This window comes from Lepisosteus platostomus, chromosome 5 (assembly GCF_059453375.1).
Source record: "Lepisosteus platostomus isolate fLepPlt1 chromosome 5, fLepPlt1.hap1, whole genome shotgun sequence".
NCBI classification, from domain to species: Eukaryota; Metazoa; Chordata; class Actinopteri; order Semionotiformes; family Lepisosteidae; genus Lepisosteus; species Lepisosteus platostomus.
Genome location: NC_142615.1, coordinates 54,112,959 through 54,131,160, shown reverse-complemented (window position 1 = coordinate 54,131,160; position 18,202 = coordinate 54,112,959).

Below are 18,202 nucleotides of genomic sequence, written 5' to 3'. Positions count from 1 at the left end.
CCGTATCATTTTCAGTATCAGTTTCAGTGGGTGGCCTGGGAGAACGGCTGGTCCCAGGGGGAGATGGCAGGCCACCTTGCCATGGCCCGGGAGGGGAAGGCCTGACAGGCTTTGCTGACCAGCAATACAGCTACATGGTCAATGCTGTGTTTGAGGAGACCGGTGGGCACGTCCAGAAGGGTGCTCCCTGCTGGGCAACAGGGGCCACATCAGAGGAATCGGGTGGGGAGGAGGAGATGGCCACCGGTGTTACACCAGTAGAGCAGCGAAGACAGGTCACCTACTTACCACTGTGGACATCGCCCAGGAGGTGTTGGGCGCCAGAGCCAGAAGCTGTCGGGAAACAGGAGAAGAGCAACCTAAAGGGGGCAGGAAAACCCGGAGGAGTGCTAGACCCCGCCTGCCATTGTGGGGTTCCTTTCCTGCCTCACTGAGGGGTGGGCATCAAGACAGCTGGACCCTCAGGATGGGAGACTATCAGCCTGCGCCTGAGGACAGTGATGGGACAGTGCACAGAGGTCCTCGGCAAGGGGGTGCTGACTGACTGTGAATGTAAAGTTTGGGGCAGCCCCCTTTATCTCCTCCAAATTCATGATGACTGAATCCTGGGGGACTGGTTGGAAGGAAGGTGGCTGCCTAGACTTGGGCTGGTGGGAGTTGGTGGGGCGGGGAACAGATCCGTCTCGAACATGATTATGTTAACTCTTGTAAAACTACTTCTACTACAGACCCAAAACCGATGCAAAACTAAGATCACCAGCAATTTTTTAAAAAAGATTCTCTGAATGAAACAGGAATTAACAGAAACTCTGTTCCGGTGTTTAATAAAGCTAAACAGTAAGCAGGTGTTTAAGGACAGCCCCAGAACTACTGAACACTTGCTTGAGGAGCTTTTCTCTGGTTAGACTGAGCACAGGCAGACATAGAAGTGTAAATATTGTGTCTCTGTACTTAGTGTGTATGTTCAAATTTACTCTTCTGTTTCAGATATTTGGACGGTCGCTTGACAGCTCTTGAATCCATCAGTATTTATTACCTTGATTAATGGAAATGCAGGTTTCCCCCCAAAAAACTATCATCCTTTTATCTGACTTCAGTTTTGAAACTGGATCTTTCCCCTCTTAACATGGTATAAAGTTCAGGAATGAACTCACGTTTTCTACGTTATTTAGCATGTTGATATCAGCACAAAATATAAAACTCTTCCCCTTGACTCATGAATTACTTTCTTTATTGAAGGTTGTTCCTTTCCACCTGTCCTAGAGAACCGAATCTTGTGTGCTCAAGTGCTCTGAGCAAAATCGTTCATGTCAAGGATCGCCTCAAGAAAGAGAAAGAGGAAAATCAACCCTGATATTTTTAGCACTGTCTCTGTGTGTTTCTTTTCTTACTACTTCATGTCCTTCTCCTGCCTCTTCAGTGTTCAGACAAGAATGTTGCTCAGCACCCATTTTCAACACATGAGGATATATGTCAAAACCTGATTTTCAGTTCTTGAAAGCATGTGTGCAGGCACTGTTCATTCATTATACATAAACGTAAAAAAAATGACTCTGACGTTTGGTGACATTTGAGTTTTAGATGAATACAAGAGAAAAGAACTCCAGGTAACTTTGATAGAGAACAATGCTGTGTTTGTGTTCTAACCTGTCATAGTGATGCTACTACTTTGTTTGTACTAGTTTTCATAGTCTGAGAGGGGGTAATAAAGAAGCAATCAGCCCTGGCTCATCTCTTCTTGTTACTGTTTTCTGGGCCAACGTGGCTGTCACAGTCCATGACCTTAGTCATTAAGAGAATGAGCTTGACTTCTTCACAACAAGCACTGTGTAGAAAAACAGACAGTTTGAGAACAGTAGTTTTGCTCTCACCACCCAAGAACCTCGTGTTACAATGAAGTTTCAACTTCAGAATGCCCCCAAGCTCAGATACAGCTACCCTTTCACTTTCAAAATGAGGCTGTATGTATTTATTGATATCATGGCTCTGTGGAGATAAGATAAGAGTTTTTTTAAGCAGGTCATCAAACTAAGCATATCATATCTTCAATGAGAGGCACTCTGAAAATGAACCTAACGAAATCTGCAACAATAGAAATATATTTGAACTTCCTGGGATCGTGGTCTTATTAACTACAACTGGCAAAGCAAAATATCTGTTGAGGGGCCTGTTCACACAAGCTCAGGCAGTCAGAGACTTGATGACAGATCTGGAATAGAAGGATGGCTGTGATGCCAGATTCTAGGTTATAGATCGTTGACTGAACTTTTGAAGTCACTTTTTTTAAAATTAAAATGTATGTGGCCTATTAGAGCTTCAGTACTGTCAAAGCCAAAGATAAAATCAACGTTCTGCTGTCAAACAGTACAAGCTTCCTATCTATTACAACTGCACTTATAAGAAATGCCTGTGAAACTAACTGCCTATAAAGAGGCTTAAGAAATTCAGCACTCCAGTCCTTCTATGGTATTTCCTCTTGGAGCAAGTAGAGTGATAATAACCAATGTCCAGGAGTGTTCACTCAGGGTATGGATTGTTACCGTGCTGATATGAATCTGCTGGCTGTTGACCTCATGATCTGCACCAGGTAGCTTATTCCCAAGGAGCAAGGCTCAAGCTACGCTCAAGAGCCCATGGAATTTGCATGTTAGATGGTACTGTAAGATCCCCCCTTCTTGTCTGTTCCAGTCTAAACTCTGTTCCGGTGTTTAGTAAAGCTAAACAGTAAGCAGGTATTTAAGGAAATCCCTAGAACTACTGAACGCTTGCTTGAGGAGCTTTTCTCTGGTGACACTGAGCACAGGCAGACATAGAAGTGTAAATATTGTTGCTCTGTACTTAGTGTCGATGTTCAAATTTACACTTCTGTTTCAGATATCTGGACGGTTGCTTGACAGCTCTTGAACCCATCAGTATTTATTACCTTGATTAATGGAAATGCAGGTTTCCCCAAAAAAGCTATCATCCTTCTTTTATCTGATTTCAGTTTTGAAACTGGATCATTCCTCTCTTAACATGGTATAAAGTTCAGGAATGAACTCACGTTTTCTACGTTATTTAGCATGTTGATATCAGCACAAAATATAAAACTCTTCCCCTTGACTCATGAATTACTTTCTTTATTGAAGGTTGTTCCTTTCCACTTGTCCTAGAGAACCGACTCCTGTGAGCTCAAGTGCTCTGAGCAAAATTGTTCGTGTCAAGGATCGCCTCAAGAAAGAGAAAGAGGAAAATCAACTCTGATATTTTTAGCACTGACTGTGTGTGTTTCTTTTCTTACTACTTCATGTCCTTCTCCTGCCTCTTCAGTGTTCAGACAAGAATGTTGCTCAACACCCATTTTCAACATATGATGATATATGTCAAAACCTGATTTTGAGTTCTTTAAAGCATCTGTGCAGGCACTGTTCATTCATTATACATAAATGTAAAAAAATGACTCTGACATTTGGTGATATTTGAGTTTTTGATGAATACAAGAGAGGAGATCTCCAGGTGACTTTGATAGAGAGCAATGTTTTGTTTGTGTTCTAACCTGTCATAGTGAAACTACTATTTTGTTTGTACCAGTTTTCATAGTGTGAGAGGGGGTAATAAAGAAGCAATCAGCAATGGCTCATCTCTTCTCGTTACTGTTTGTTGGGCCGACTTGCCTTTCACAGCCCATGACCTTAGCCATTAAGAGAATGAACATGACCTCTTCACAACAAGCACTTTGTAGAAGAACAGAAAGTATGGGAATAGTAGTTTTGCTCTCACCACTCAAGAACCTCGTGTTACAATGAAATTTCAACTTCACAATGCCCCCAAACTCGGATACAGCTACCCTTTCACTTTCAAAATGAGGCTGTATATATTTATTGATATCATGGCTCTGTGGAGATAAGATAAAAGTTTTTTAAGCAGGTCATCAAACAGCATATCATATTTTGAGTGGCATTCTAAAAATGAACCTAGCGAAGTCTGCAACAATAGAAATATATTTGCACTTCCTGGAATCGTGGTCTTATTAACTACAACTGGCAAAGCAAAATATCTGTTGAGGGGCCTGTTCACACCGACTCAGGCGGTCAGAGACTTGATGACAGATCTGAAATAGTAGGATGGCTGGGATGACAGATTCTAGATTATAGATCGTTGACTGAACTTTTGAAGATTCTTTTAAAATTAAAATGTATGTGGCCTATTAGAGCTTCAGTACTGTCAAAGCCAAAGATAAAATCAATGTTGTGCTGCCCAAACACTACAAGCTTCCTTTCTTTTATAACTGCACTATTGAGAAACACCCTTGAAACTACTTCCCATAAAGAGGCCTACGAAATTCAGCAGTCCAGTCCTTCTACGGTATTTCCTCTTGGAGCAAGTAGAGTGATACCAATGTCCAGGAGTGTTCACTCAGGGTATGGATTGTTACCCTGCTGATATGAATCTGCTTTTAACTGATTTCCAGTTTGAAACTGGATAATGTTTCTCTTAACATGGTATAAAGGTCAGGAATGAACTCGCATTTTCTATAATAATTAGTATGTTGATTTTAGCCAAAAATATATAACTTTCTTTATTGAATGTTGTTTCTGCACTCTGTCTTGATCTGTTATTTTCCATGTTTTAGTCTCATCTTGCTTTCTGGCGATCCTGCACACTTCTTCTTCTGTTCCTGGTCCAGTTCCTGCTTACCTGGTGGTCTGTGCACTTTTGGTCATTTCCAGTCTTGTTCCTGATTATCCTGTCCAGTCCTGCTGTGCTGCACCGTCACCTGCCTGGACCACTCCCACTGCTCCTGTCCATTATTGCAGATCCTCCTCGGAATCTTCCATCATTGCTTGCCTTGGCTTCAGATGTTTCCATGAGACCTCATCCTTTCAGGTACATCAACTCTTTGCTCGTGTTAATGCCTCTTTTCAATAAACTAGTCTTTATCTCATGTATGAATTCTCTCATTACTCAATAGGCTTTAGGATTTCTTCCACTTTGCCAAAGTGTAACACTTCCCAGCTGGAAGAGTCAGTCTGAGAACAGAACTCAGACAGCTCTCTGCAGAGTACATCTTTTACCTGGAATCAGTGAGTCACTTTACTGGCTACAAATGATGGTTGCAGGCAGAGTGCACCATCTGACATTGTATAGCAGATCATCTGACACTGATACTTTTGAATGGCTAATGGATAATACACAATATATATGTATGAAAAATGTAGGGTATCTGCACACACAATAGAACACATCTTAAAAAAACCATTAGCCTACAGTATGTTTTATTCATATTGTCAAATATCTTAGTGACCTTGTGGATTAGAGAACTGCACTTTCCTCTCCAGAGAGTTTCTATACTGTGATCATACACTGTGTCCATAGAGTGTTCATGGAGACTCATTCACATAGTGTACACTGTAATAATGAGAGTATTTTTAGAGGGTGGTTGAGAGAATGATATTTGGATTGAACACCATGCAACCATATGAGGAACTTTTATCACTGATCTGGAAATAGGATCAGTTTTAACCACTGATCCAGGTGCCACATGCCTTTTTATGGAGGAAGAAGATTTGTGGAGGAAGAAAATCGGTTCCTTCTATGGGTGACTGGTGGAGTTTCAGAAAAAAAATGTACTCTGCTGTGTCACAACACATCGTGTCATTGTGTCCACATACTTGAACACAGTACAGAAACGACCTGTTCCCCTGTTGCTGTCAACTAAGACTGGTTTGTGACGCATCTCAAGGGCACAGGGGATATTGGGAAATTGCAAGGATGAGGCACTCTGTCCTACTAACACATGGAGAACGTGTTGAATTAAGCCGGGACCACTATGTGTTTGTTTTTTTCAATTTTGAATCCAGCACTGAAACATTCTGCTCACATTTTCTGGACGCTGTGTGGAAGCAGTTAAAAAGGAAAACAAAATGTTTAGTTGTAGTGAAAATTGAATAATTAAAATTATGGGAAGTGGTATTAAAACTGTACAATGCACTAGTGAGGCCTCATTTAAATTATTGTGTACAGAAGTGATCACCATGTTATAGATGTTATAGAAATTATATTGGAATTAGTGTGGAGAAGAGCAAACTGAGCGGAAGGAAATGAACTACACTGCCAAGCTGGAGGAACTGTGTCTCTTTAGATTGAACGGAGTGTCCTACACTTACAGATTGAAGGATCTGCTGGTCATTGGGGTGAAAGACAAGCAATCTTGGTGTCTGAAATATCAAGGAGGAGGTTCAAAGTGGCATTTCAGTGGGTAACAGAAGATGATTTTGCAGTGGAGCAACAGATATTGAGAGTATATTGAATGGTGTGCTGCTCATTCTAGTGTGGAGCCAAGTGTATTGGTTGAAGCTTATACTGGTTTTGAGCCAACTGTACTGGTGCAGTTCAAGTATGTGGACACTATGACACTACATATTGTGACTTCACCGGTCACCCATAGAAGGACCCCATTTTCAAATTTTCATAAAGTCTAGAGATGATACTGGTTTGGAGCCAGTGTACTGCGTGTCTATGTACAAAATTTACTGTATAAGAGTTTGAGGAAGAGTTTAGTAAAAGGATGGGAAGAGTAAAGTCTGAACAAAATACATTTCCTCCTTTAGAAATGTCAAAAGTAGCTCTATGTGTCATGAGCTGTGGTGTGTCACTGTGTGATGTGTCATGAGACTGTGGGTGAGTGCTGTAATCTAACCTTTGTTCTAACCTTTGTTCTAAGACTTAAAAGTACAAAGCTAGCTTGAAATAGCACCACAAAAGTGGAAGATTGCACTGTTGAGTCTATTCGTTTCCAGCATTATGGTGATTTTTGACATTGGTTATCCCAAATAGATTAAAGTTCCAAAAGGATGACACTATTACTGTTACATGTTCAATTTGGGGTACCACAGGATCAATGCTGGGACCAATATTTTTCTCTCTCTACATGTTGGTGCTAGGTAGGATAATCCGAAAACATAATATTAACTTTCATTCATATGCTGATGACACTCAAAGGTACATTTTGCTTACACTTAATGACAACTCGTCTATTATCACTTTATTTAATTGCATTAATGAAGTAAAGACTTGAATGTGTGAAACCTTTTTGTTACTTAACTCTGATAAAACTGAGGTTTTGTTGTTTGGAGGAAACAATACTGATAGGACTGCTATAACTTCAGCACTTGACTCAGAGGATTTAAAACTTTGCCTCAGAGACTCAGCACGTAACCTAGGTGTCATATTAGACACAAGGCTCTCATTTAACTCTCATGTTAAAACAGTATCTAAAACATGCTTCCTACAAGAAATATTGCAAAACTAAGGCAGTTTTTCTCCATTCAAGACACAGAGAATACATGCACTGGTATACAGCATGTTAGATAACTGCAATGGCCTACTAACAGGGAGCACCCACCACTCTTTCAACACCTTACTGTGAACTCAGAATGCAGAAGCTAGAATTGTTACTAGGAGTAGACCATATAACCCCCATACTTAGCTCTCTTCAATTGGGTTCCTGTCAGGTACAGGGTGGACTTCAAAATCCTTCTACTTACTTACAAGGCTCTCAGAGATCAGGCATCTGTCTATCTAATGGAACTTATTAATGTATACCATCCAAGTCGCCTGCTTAGATCACAGAATGCAGGTCTTCTACATATTCCATTAATAAAAAACAGTTGGCAGTAAAGCCTTTAGTTACAGGGCCCCTAGCTTATGGAATAGTCTCCCACCCCATATTTGGGATGCAGAGTCAATCTCAGTATTCAAATCATTCAAATATAATATTAGCGTGCCCAAAGGGATAGGGCAACTAGTTGGCTTTGGACCACTTGAGGTTTTTTTCTCTCCTTACTAAGGAGTTTTTGGTTCCTCTCCTCCATTGTCTTCTGTTCTGTATTGACAAAATTTATTGTCAATTGTATTGTTAAGCGCCTTGGGGCAACCTTGTTGTGAAAGGCACTATATAAAAATAAGTTGAATTGAATTGAATTATATCTAACTTGCCTCTTTGTGAAAATCTGAGAGCGTGCTGTTGCAGTTCAGTTTAACAATCACCTCATTGCAATTAACCACTTTGTAACAGAGAGAGGAACCACAGAGAACATTAAATTCCCATGGACTGAATTACTATTTCTATGATACTTAAACCTACAGTATGCCCACACTAAACCTGACACTAAAGTAGCTATCTCTGCACTCTTAAACTGCATTTCTGATATAAAAACCTTCATGACTTACAATTTCCTTTACAAACTGCCACAAGACAAGGCCCATGAACTCTGTAGAGCCAGTGCAGTAACCCTGTGGATTGTACAGTACTGGAACATTAGGGTTATATCCAATCCTTGCTTGATTTTTGGCTCTCAGGTGCAGAATATTGTAAACACATTGTTCTTCCATCTCAGATATACCACCACACTATGTTTTATTTTGCCTTTGTTGCTGAAAAGCTGGTCAACGCTTTTGTCTTCTCTCATATTGATTGCAGTAATGCCGGGGTATTTAAATCCACACTGAACAAACTTCAGTATGACCAGAATTTGGCAGCCAGAATCCTGACCCAGCCTAGTGCAAGTGATCACATTACTGTCCCTGCACCGGCTTCCTGTCACGTTTCTTGTCAACTTCTAAATCCTCATGCTTACATACAAGCAGGGCTTGGCACCTCAGTACCTGTCTGAGCTACTACCTTTGCCAGCTGTTTGGGGTCACAAGTGAGAAACCGTCCAGCGGTCAGAGAGAGTTTGTTTGGTTTCAAAGTCTCCAGTAATGGAGCCAGTTCCCCTGTTTCTGTGCAAAATTATTCATACTTGTATTTATGAAGTATATAAAGGGTTAATTGAAGAAGCTTTCAGAAGCGTGGAGTGATAAAAGAAAAACACACTGGTGTGTAACAGTATTGTGAGTTCAGTGAAGTGTAGTTGCATTGTGGGGAATTGTCCTGTTCAGTCCTGTGTGTGTTACAGAGTGTGACAATTTTTAAACAGGACAGTGTAACATCACCTATAATGAGTGTAAAGATGTATGAGGCTGAGAGGAAGATCCGTGATACCAGCTGCAGTTACCCCTGTAATGCAAGAACCTGTGGAAACACCCCTATATTTGAACTAACTTTTTAGAAAATAATCCTTTAAAAAACATGATCTTGTGTGACTATTCTCGGCGTGCATCTCTGACTGCAGCCAGCACAGGAAGGGACCTACGTGACGTCATCACGGCCAGGCTGTGTGGGACTTGCAGTGCAGACGCCCCCAGGAAGTCTCCCAGGGGGTTTATTGGAATTGTATTTCGTAACTAGTATCTACTGCCAGCTATGGTGAAGTGTTCAGACAGGGTTACACTTAGAGCGAACTACCTGCCTCCATGAACTTATTTAAAACAGGCGTGGTTGAAAACACCAGGCTCAAATTACTCCTGTAATACCTGTAATACCGAAATACAATATGAGGTATTAATAAATCAATATTTATGTAGCCTGGCAAAGAATAACCAGCAAAGGACACAAATATATTTTTGGGTTTCTTTATTTCCAGGTGAGTATGGTGTCTGATCTGTTTTGTTAGTTTGGAAAATAAAAAAACAAAAGAAATTACATATAACGATATTTTTACCCACACAAAATACAGTAGTGGCTCTTCCTACCATGAAGGAAAACATAAAAAACACATTTTAGTTTTACAGTTTCAACATTCCATCTGACCGTTACAAAATCGCATCTAAACTGAACAAAATATAAGTTACAGTTGAAGTTTAAACAACTCACCACGCAGCGCGTGCAGAAATAGGCCGCTCAAAGTTCTACCCTCACCGAGAAGTACATTACAACGATAATTAGTATAATACTGTAACGCAACGGGGGCTCAGGCGGGCACCCTTGCCGCATTAGGTCGGCCCCCCACCGTTGGGGGCTCGAACCCGGGACTCCCACATCTCTCTGCAGTGACCCAGCCCTGTGAGCTGAATAGAGATCTCCCCACAGCCCAGTAGCTGTAGTCCTGCTATCACAGGGAAGGGCAATGACATCACCTGCTCTGGTACGCCGGCTCTTACACAGTGCCTGTCGGCCGTAAGCGTTACAATACTTACAATTGCATACACTTAACAAACGGTGCTATACCCATTTCACAGCTAAACATAAGTCTCTGTAAAGAATAAAGGAACATAAAATACAAGGAACCTGTGAAACACATTACTTACAATTCAGTAAACAGATATTCCTAACCCGAGTAGATGTCTAGAAACTGGCTACGGCCTCAGTGCACTCAGTTAAAATCTAATATCCATCTTTCTAATCTTGTCTCAATCCTATGAAATACCCCTTTATACTTGTTAATAATTTTGATTTGAGACCTTATTTAGGGTGTAAATAGGGAAACAACACAGTATTCACTGTTACAACTCTCTGCAGAAATTCAGGGTTCTTTTTAACAGTAACTCACTACTTCCTAGTCCCTTCTGCCCATGCGCAAAACGCTGAACTCAACTGACAGGAAGTAAGATACACCGCGAGCTAAGAGGCAGCACCATCTAGTGGATTTAACATAACAGACATTTCTTCGAAAAAATAGAATAGCGATATTATGGACAATCAATTGACTTTTATATTTCAAAATATTGCAACATGATCGATTCTAAGTCATTTTTGATAACAATGAATAGTCACCTTCTTCCCTTCTGACAGCGGTTCCTGCTTCTATTGTGTGTGTGTGTGTGTGCAACAGAGTAAATTTTTATAGAGAAATGGAGGCTGGACAGTATGCGTTACAATATAAACATTTATATTGATTTAAATCGTGTTCTGATTTAACCGGTTTAATTCGTCACAGCCAGCACTCCGGCAGAGAGGGGGTTGAGTAGTGAGATTTCCAGCGAAAGTATTGAGTATTTCGAGATTTCCAGCGAAAGACACCTCCCCCTCAAAAACCCAGTAAGCAGTAATGCTTTAAGTTGAAAATCGAGGTAGATTTTGAGGATGATAAAGAGGGTAAACTGGGATGGGAGGAGGGTTTGGTTTTGCATAAGGGGCAGAAGATTTCCCTTCTGCTTTGTGTAAGGATGGTATCAAAAGCAATCTTAAGTGGTGAGAAAGCTGTGCTCAATGTATTTAAGGGACTTAAAAGTAAAAGGAGATGCTTCATATTGCTTGACTAATTTTAAAAACTAAGTTATAAATGCAGACGCTCCCTCGGTGCGCTGCTCTGGTACACCGGCTCTTACACAGTGCCTGTCGGCCGTAAGCGTTACAATATACATACCCAACACTGCTTGTACCCATCTGTCATGCAAATAAAACACCTTGAATTGAATTGAATTGAGGGGAGAGGGGGGGAATACTAAAGCCAATACTGGCTCAATACCCTCAATGGGCTTTGACGTGCTAATGCGTTGGTTTAACAGTCCGGGTGTGGCAAGCTTCCAATGTCAACTCGACTCGATTGGAAGACAATGAATGTATTTTAGCCCTAAATGAATTAATAGCAAACATGGTTTACATAAAAGACATTTTTCCAAGAAAGTTTATAATAATACGATCTATAGTTGAAATCTGAGCCTACTGTAAATATAAAGGAAAAGCATTTTCAGAGAGCAATCACGCTGTGTTTATGTAGAAAAAGCGATTAGGTTTATGAGCAATCTAATTACCTATTCGCTTAAAACGCTATATAAAATAAAGTTTATTTAGAGATGAATGATCAGTGTCGCAGTTTAAATAATTTTTGTAGGAGGGCTTGGACAGATTCCAAGTGCATTTTTGCAATTTACGTTACATTGTCCAATGTTCTGTTGTAATACAGGCTAGAATACAGTTACAGTAGTCTAAGCTTTATCAGCCTATTTAAAATAATTTTTTTGAATCCCCGGCGGAACACACTCCATAGGAATCAGCGCTTTTATACAGTATATCGCCTTTAAACACATATATTTAAACACGTGTTTACGATTTAAATCAAAACGCGATTCAAATCAATATAAATGTATATTTTGTAACGCATAGGTGACTATTCATTGTTATTAAAAAGACTTAAATTCGATCATGTTGTGATATTTAGAAATATAAATTTGTTTGGTGCGAGTGAGGTTTTATTTAATCTCTGACCAAGGGAAACGTTTCATTTTTTCAAAGAAATGTTTGTTAAAAAATAAAGTCATAGTTCCATGGGATTCAATCACAGACCATGTGACATGGGAGTCAGGAAACTTACACACAGCGCCACCGGATTTAATAACACAATAAAAACTCTATAAAATAATGTGACTAGGCACAGAAAAAGTTTACAGTACAGTACAATAATAAATGCTGACCATGACTTTAGAAGCATAAATTACCTTACACTCAATTTAAACACAAGCTGTCTTTCTGTATGAACCTCTAAGCTGGTTCATACAGAAAATGTAGAAATGCATTAGCCTGATTATGATTAAAAAACACATAATTAAACACGCGTTTGCGATTTAAATCAGAACACGATTTAAATCAATATAAATGTTTATATTGTAACGCATACTGTCCAGCCTCCATTTCTCTATAAAAATTTACTCTGTTGCACACACACACACACAATAGAAGCAGGAACCGCTGTCAGAAGGGAAGAAGGTGACTATTCATTGTTATCAAAAATGACTTAGAATCGATCATGTTGCGATATTTTGAAATATAAAAGTCAATTGATTGTCCATAATATCGCTATTCTATTTTTTCGAAGAAATGTTTGTTAAAAGCAAAGTCTAGCACCAGCTGGATTCAAACACACAACCTGTGCGTTGTTAGTCACGCACCTAGACCAGTAGGCTACAAGACAACTTGCATGAACAGGGAGGCGAAACAGCCCTACACAGCCCTGTCGCAGTACACGAATATAATCATACCGTTATTAAATTCTTTAGATACGCGATTCCATATTATATTCCCTATTAATCAAATTCTAAAAGTATGCTTGTTGACTCCGGTATCACGTTAGTTAAAGACTTCGAAGCTTAAAATGTTTAGGGAGAAATGGAATACTGGTGTGTATTTTTTTCTTTAAAGTACCAAGACCAGCTATATACTGTATGTTTATGTTCCAAAATTAATATCGTTTATGGCCTTCACACGCGTTACAGTATGCTCCTATTCTTTTTATTGCTCAGCTACTAAGATTTCCCTTCAGTGGTAAAATTTAATATCTACAATGGGCACAGTAAAGACGTTTACAGTAAGTCTTTCTACGACAGACCAACGGACCACGAGTGCCCCTGTCGATCAACCAATCACGTACCGCGTCATCTTGCATCATGATACGCGATACCGCAGCCAATTACCTGCGGTACGTGTCTGTACCGCGCACTTTGAATGGCTGCATCTGTAGGAACAAATCTTAGCGCATCCCTGAGTGGGCTTGAACCACCAGCCCTTTATTTAACAGCTGTACATAGACACACTCCTGTTGCTTTTCACCATTCACACGTTTGTAGTTAAAGAAAATTAAATACTGGCGTTTTCCTGACAGCCAGCAGTATTTCTTCTGCACTGACCAAGAATAACCAAGAACTTTATTTAATCTTTCATAGGTTGTAATTTCCAGAAAAGGAAGTGAATACTTGTATTAAGCTAAATCAAGCCGACGGAGATGCACTGCAGTTGTTTTTCTCCACTTTTCGTTAAAAGGAGAAAAAAAAATCACTGGCATTTTCTTGCAGTGTTTCTGATAAGCAAGACTTGTACTTTATTTTTCTGAAGTTGTATGACTTTCTTGAAATTAAGAAACAGCTTGTTCCAGAAAGGAAATTAACACTTGTTTCAAAGTAAATCAAGATGTATATCTCTCTCTGCGTGTGCTCTTATCTGTCCATCTCTATCTCCTCTTCTCTCACTCTGGCAGACTGTGCAGAGTATCTGAAGGGGATGTAACACCACTTGGCAAAGAAGAAAAATTCTCAGACGCAGAATAAAAAATCATTATTCTCTTCTCAGTCAGATTCACAGCTCAGACTCACACTCGGACAGAAGCTCATCTCCATACTGTTCTCTATCCTGACAACCCAGAACAAGAGTATATTCAGACAATCAGTGCTGCTACATGAACAATATCAGACAGAACAGCTCAAGTCACATCTCCCCCTTTTCTCCTTCCTCACAGCCTCTTAGAGACAGAGAAGAGCTCCTGGTTCTCCTCTCTGTGAACTGGGCTCAGGGGTCACTGATCTGGCAGCTGTGGGCTCTGTTCCAGGTCAGAAGCAAGAAGCTTCTATTAACCCTTTCCAGGACCTCCAGCCATTCAATATTACTGTACTTTCTTTACTGTATGTCAGCCTCCAAACATGTTTTATAAATGTTTTATAACACACATGAGTGTGGAATTATCTTAGTATTTATGTAATAAACACCAGTATTGACACTCTGATCAGTATATTGATTATTAGTAGTTGATGATCCGATGTTCATGTCTACAATAGTGACTAGTTGACCAGTCTGTAGCTCTGAGCAGTGGAACTCAGATCACACAGAAGATTCCACACCAGCCCTGGGATTCAGCTGCTCTCACAAGTGTCTAACAGTCTTATAAATTTACAATTAGATTAATTATTGTAACAGTTACACAGTTAATTTAAACCATCAGACTACCTATGAAATTGAGAGCTGGCTGGAAATAAAACCAGGATACCCAATTTAACCTCCAGGATCAGGAGTCTGTTCCTCCTGATTCCTGTACTCTGATGATTCGTTTAAAACATTTAAAAGCGCTTATTACAGGGACTTGTGCTCGTTCTCTACTGCTCCACATGGGTACGCTTTGTAACACATTAATCTGCGAAGTAAACTATTTTTTTTCCTGTTTAATGAATTTCATTCCTTGGTTTGTCACTCTCCTCCTCCAACTGTTATAAATCACTTCTCTTCACAGCCCGGTGTGTTCTTTTTTTTGGGGGGTGTTATATCTGTAAGAAAAGCCCCCGGGCTCCGGACAGGAGTCTCCTCCAGCGGAGACGCGCTCTGCTCTGTCAGAAAGAGTGCTGTGATGTCACAGACACCAGCCAGAGCGCCGGGATCAGAGAGCGAGACCGCGGGAGGAGCGCTGAGATCACGAAGGAGAGTTATTGATCACTTATCTATCCACAACCAATTAATTAAACTGAAGAACCGTAGAATAAACTATTAAATTCACCGATTGGTGAGTACTGATTCTTTTCTTGACCCTCTTTGAATATCTAGAAAACAGTCAATAAAGACTGTATCAATCAATTACAATTGTGCGTTATATGTTAATAATGGTTAATCCAAAATTAAACAATGATTATTCATATTATTATTTAGGTTACTGTATCCCAGAGCAGGAAAAATATATTCCAAGTTGATAAATGAATGTAGGTAACAGTTTAAATGCATTTTCCAGTGTTTAAAAATCATAAGAATGGTAACCACGGCGACAGGCGCCCCGTCACTGCGCGTGTCTAGGTGTCTCGCATTTGTCACAGAGAACGGTGTGACGTCACGGGCAGCAACTAATACTAATACCAGTGTCTTAATGTTAATATTAGTCAGAGTACAACTGGTAGTTTTAATGCTAGTGTTCATGTGAGTATTAATGATGATAGTGCTACTGATCGTTTTAGTTTTAATGTTTATATTCATGTTAATATTAATTATAATTATAGTGTTACTGTTAGAGTATTAACACTAGTAGTAATGTTAGTTTTAGTAATATCATTACTGTTATTATTAGTAGTTTGTGTCAGTGTTAGTGAAAGTCTTACTGTTGTAATATTAGTAGTATTTCTATTTGTGTTAGTCATCTTGTATCTGTAGATAAGTGTGTTTGTGGTATCTGTGTGTGAATGCATGCCTGTGAATGTGTTTGTATGGTGTGTGTCTGTGAATGTGTGGTGTCTGTCAGTATGTAGTTTTATATTTGTAAGTGTATGTGTGGGTATGTCTGTCAGTGTGTGTAGTGTCTATGTGTCTATGTGAGTATTAATGATGATAGCATTACTGATAGTTTTAGTATGAATGCAAGTATTCATATTAATATTAGTGAGAGTGTATCTGGTAGTTTTACTAATAATATAAGTAAACATGTGAGAGATTGTGATGATAGATACTTTTAATTTTAGTTTTAATGCTAGTATTCATGTTAATATTAGTGATAATTATACTGTTAGTGTCAGAGTATCATCATCATGTTAGTTTTCATGACAGTATTACCGTAATTATAAGTATTATTAGTCTAGTAGTAGTTTTTGTCAGTGTTAGTGTTAGTAACAATGATAGTGTAAGTTTTGGTGTTATTGTGTTACTGTGTTAGTGTTGCTGTTGTAATATTAGCACTATTGCATTAGTATTAGTTATAGTGCATCTGTACCTAAGAGTGTATGCGGTGTCTATGTGTGTATATAGTGTTTATTTGTGTGTCTGTGAATGTGTGTGAGTAAGTGTGTGGGTGTGTATCTGTGAGTGTGTGAGTGTCTGATTGGGTGTATAATGTGTGTTGTGTCTGTGAGTGTGTGTAGTGTCTGTGGGTGTAAATGTGTGTGAGTGTGTAGGTGTACAGATGCAGCCATTCAAAGTGACGCGCGATGACGCAAAATACCGCGGTACGTGATTGGTTGACTGACAGGGGCACTCGTGGTCCGTTGGTCGGTCATGGAAAGATTTACTAAAGAAGACGGGGGTTTGAATTTAATCCTTTCTGTAGGGGGTTTAGACTTCTAAGTCACAAGCTGGGGTTTATGGCAGAAAAGGGGGTTAACTGATAAGGATTGCAGATGCAAGCTAGGAACCCCCCTGGGTGTAATCTTAAACTGACCATTTGTCCAGAACATCGTAAACTGGCCAAATACCATGAACCCCCCTCTTTACCATCAGACCGAGTGACGTCAGAAACGGAGAAGAAAACACTATATAACCCAAAAGTTTGTACCAGTACGGGGAACAATACTTCGGTTTTGTTGTTTCTTGCGGGAAACAAGACTTCGGCTTTATTGTTCCTTGCATGCAATAAACTCATCTGTTTTACTTCATCTCGGGATCAAGAACCTTATTTCTTCTGTTACAACAGGGGGGAGAAATATGGCTTGCTATGAATCCTAACACTTTACAGGAGGTATTTTATTCATTATCGGCTCAGATATAGCTGTCAATAAATACATCATACATTTCAACTCCATCAATATCAGCAGTGTTATCGCTAAATGTAGTTTTACATCCCCATTACAGTATTAAACAAAATATTGTAAGTATCAATTGCATGCTGCTGATAAAATATATTTTCGATGGAAGTTATAGTGTAGAGATGCAAGGAGTCACAGAGCAGTGAGTTGTACTATAGTTCAGACTTGAAATAGTGTATTGTACATGCAAGTTTACAATGCAACTGTATTGTTTTTACTCAGTTCAACTTTAAGCAAAATGATACTGCACGTGAATTCTCTCTCGGTTTCTTGAGAAATAGTATTACAGTATAATTCTCCTGTAAAATAGTAAATATTTAGTCTAAATTTATTCTTACGTTGTGTTAGACCATGACAAAAGTCTTATTTCATGGCTTTGGTTCTTCTTTGTCTAGGCTTCACCTAGTTTGATAAAGGGTTTAAGTTGCTGTATGCCTTCCTATGAATCCTGGGAGCTTCACTTTCATGTTGTTCTTTATAAACTCACCTGTCTCTTATCTTTACGATATAAAGTTTGTTCCAGCTATAGTAAATATACCTCTAATTTTTAGTTGTTGTATAATTTCAATTCCAAAGGTCAGAAAAGTTTTATTTTTTTACTATCCCATGCATTGTATGCATATCATTGTGTTTTTGCAGTTCTTTCAACATAATAAGTAGTTTTTAGCTTTACATAATCATGTACTCAGAAATATTATATATATTGTATTCTAATAGTTCATTAACTAATGATTTTCTCATTTTTTCTTTTAAGTGATACTTTTACTTTTCCTTAATTTTGTATTCTAGGTATATGCAATATAATAGTATTTTCTTAGGGTTATCATAAAGCTGCACTTATTATCATTTGTAATAGTGTTTAAACTATTTACACTAATTCCTTCCTCTCAGTGAGAATATTATGATAAAGTGGTTGGCTTTTATTATTTTTATATATACAGATACATGCATTTAAAATGTACAGTACAACCCTGTACTGCGTGAAAGTATCTACAGATCACAGCGTTGTACCGCAGTAAGTGATTGGCTAGCCAAAATGACCGACAGGCAGCACTCGTGATGCATTGGTTGTTAGTGAAATGAT